Genomic DNA, 2,500 nt, shown 5'->3' with positions numbered 1-2,500 from the left:
CCGCGCTCGCCGTCGGCGCCGCGCGCCGCCGCGCACCTCGATTCCCGCCCTTGAGCCGCCAGCCGTTGGCCTCTTCGAGGTCGACTCGCCGCCGCCGCGCGGGATTCTGGTCGCGATCGTCGCGCATCGTGCCGTGCTGTCTTGAGCGGGACGGGCGCTCGCGCGTCCGACGCCGCAGCAGCCGCGCGGAGAAATCCCCGCGCGGAACGTTTGCAACGCGACCCTGAGGCGGGCGCGGCCCCGGGATTGACCCGAGGCCGCAATTTGCGTTCAGAACGTCGATGCTCAATGTGTCCTGCAATTCACACTAATTCACGCAGCTAGCTGCGTCCTTCATCGACTCACGAGCCGAGTGATCCACCGCCAAGAGCCATCCACGATTGTTTCGCTCGCACAGTGCCTCGCACTATAGGGTGACAAAATAGACCGCGCCGAGCGGTCGGCCAGGCCGACGCTTGAAGCCGGAGCGCGCGGCACCGCGGCACTCGACGCGCAAACATTACCGGGTGACCGAATCGCCGGCCGGCGCGCCGCTCCTCGCGGGTCGGGCGCCGGGTAGCAAAGACTTTTTCTCTCGCTTGTCCGAGTTTCGCGTTCGCCGAAGCGTTTGCGAGACCGTTAATGATCCTTCCGCAGGTTCACCTACGGAAACCTTGTTACGACTTTTACTTCCTCTAAATGATCAAGTTAGATCGTCTTCTCGGACGCCGGCTCGACCGTTGCCGGCCGCGCCAGGTCCAATCGGAGGACCTCACTAAACCATTCAATCGGTAGTAGCGACGGGCGGTGTGTACAAAGGGCAGGGACGTAATCAACGCGAGCTAATGACTCGCGCTTACTGGGAATTCCTCGTTCAAGGGAAATAATTGCAATTCCCTATCCCTAGCACGACCGGGGTTCAGCGGGTTACCCAGACCTGTCGGCCAAGGCGAGCACATGCTGATCCGGTCAGTGTAGCGCGCGTGCGGCCCCGAACATCTAAGGGCATCACAGACCTGTTATTGCTCAATCTCGTGTGGCTAAACGCCACTAGTCCCTCTAAGAAGTTAGACGCCGACCGATTGGGTCGCGTAACTAGTTAGCAAGCCAGAGTCTCGTTCGTTATCGGAATTAACCAGACAAATCGCTCCACCAACTAAGAACGGCCATGCACCACCACCCACAGAATCAAGAAAGAGCTCTCAATCTGTCAATCCTCACTGTGTCCGGGCCGGGTGAGATTTCCCGTGTTGAGTCAAATTAAGCCGCAGGCTCCACTCCTGGTGGTGCCCTTCCGTCAATTCCTTTAAGTTTCAGCTTTGCAACCATACTTCCCCCGGAACCCAAAGACTTTGGTTTCCCGCAAGCTGCCGGAGAGGTCGTAAAACTAACGCCCCCCGATCGCTAGTTGGCATCGTTTATAGTCAGAACTAGGACGGTATCTGATCGTCTTCGAACCTCTGACTTTCGCTCTTGATTAAAGAAAACATTCTTGGCAAATGCTTTCGCAGTCGTTCGTCTTGCGCCGATCCAAGAATTTCACCTCTAACGGCACAGTACGAATGCCCCCGTCTGTCCCTCTTAATCATTACCTCGCGCTCCGAAAACCAACAAAATAGAACCGAGGTCCTATTCCATTATTCCATGCACCATTATTCAGGCGAATCGCCTGCTTTGAACACTCTAATTTTTTCAAAGTAAACGTTCCGGCCGCCGCCGACACTCAGTCAAGGGCACCGGCGGAGAACCGGAGGTGAGGCCAGGACGGCCAGTACACGCCTTGCGACGGACCGGCCGCCTGCGCCCAAAATCCAACTACGAGCTTTTTAACCGCAACAACTTAAATATACACTTTTGGAGCTGGAATTACCGCGGCTGCTGGCACCAGACTTGCCCTCCAATGGATACTCGTTAAAGGTTTTAAAGTGTACTCATTCCAATTACAGGGCCTCGTTTAGAGTCCTGTATTGTTATTTTTCGTCACTACCTCCCCGCGTCGGGAATGGGTAATTTGCGCGCCTGCTGCCTTCCTTGGATGTGGTAGCCGTTTCTCAGGCTCCCTCTCCGGAATCGAACCCTGATTCTCCGTTACCCGTAAGAACCTCGGTAGGCCAGTACCGTACCGACGAATGTTGATAGGGCAGACACTTGAATGATCCGTCGCCGGTGCGAGACCGTGCGATCCGCAAAGTTATCCAGAGTCACCAAAGGTTGCGGGCCGAAGCCCGGTCGGTTTTTGGTCTGATAAAAGCACGCCTCCCGCGAGGTCGGCGCTTCACGCATGTATTAGCTCTAGCATTTCCACAGTTAACCACGTAAAACGTACGATCAAATGAACCATAACTGATTTAATGAGCCATTCGCAGTTTCACTGTACGAGAGCTCGTACTTAGACTTGCATGGCTTAATCTTTGAGACAAGCATATGACTACTGGCAGGATCAACCAGGTAGCTACTTTAGCGTAGCCCCGAAAGGCCGACGAAGGAGGCGCCGCTGATGCGGCGCCGTCGCTCGGTCGAT

At 55.9% G+C, this 2,500-nt stretch overlaps 2 non-coding genes across 2 annotated transcripts; both read right to left on the bottom strand.

Moving 5' to 3' along the window:
* Nucleotides 1-218: 218 nt before the first annotated feature.
* Nucleotides 219-372, bottom strand: LOC146144329 (5.8S ribosomal RNA). Its single transcript, XR_014498926.1, has one exon. It is a non-coding gene; the product is annotated as a 5.8S ribosomal RNA (ribosomal RNA).
* Nucleotides 373-619: 247 nt separating this feature from the next.
* LOC146144328 (small subunit ribosomal RNA) lies at nt 620-2,430 on the bottom strand. The gene has a single exon (XR_014500852.1). It is a non-coding gene; the product is annotated as a small subunit ribosomal RNA (ribosomal RNA).
* Between the last annotated feature and the right edge of the window lie 70 nt (nt 2,431-2,500).

The sequence above is a fragment of the Ascidiella aspersa genome, chromosome 5 (assembly GCF_963924565.1).
Source record: "Ascidiella aspersa chromosome 5, kaAscAspe10.2, whole genome shotgun sequence".
NCBI lineage: Eukaryota > Metazoa > Chordata > Ascidiacea > Phlebobranchia > Ascidiidae > Ascidiella > Ascidiella aspersa.
Note: the sequence above shows the minus strand (reverse complement) of the source record. Positions and strands in the feature narration are given on the sequence as shown.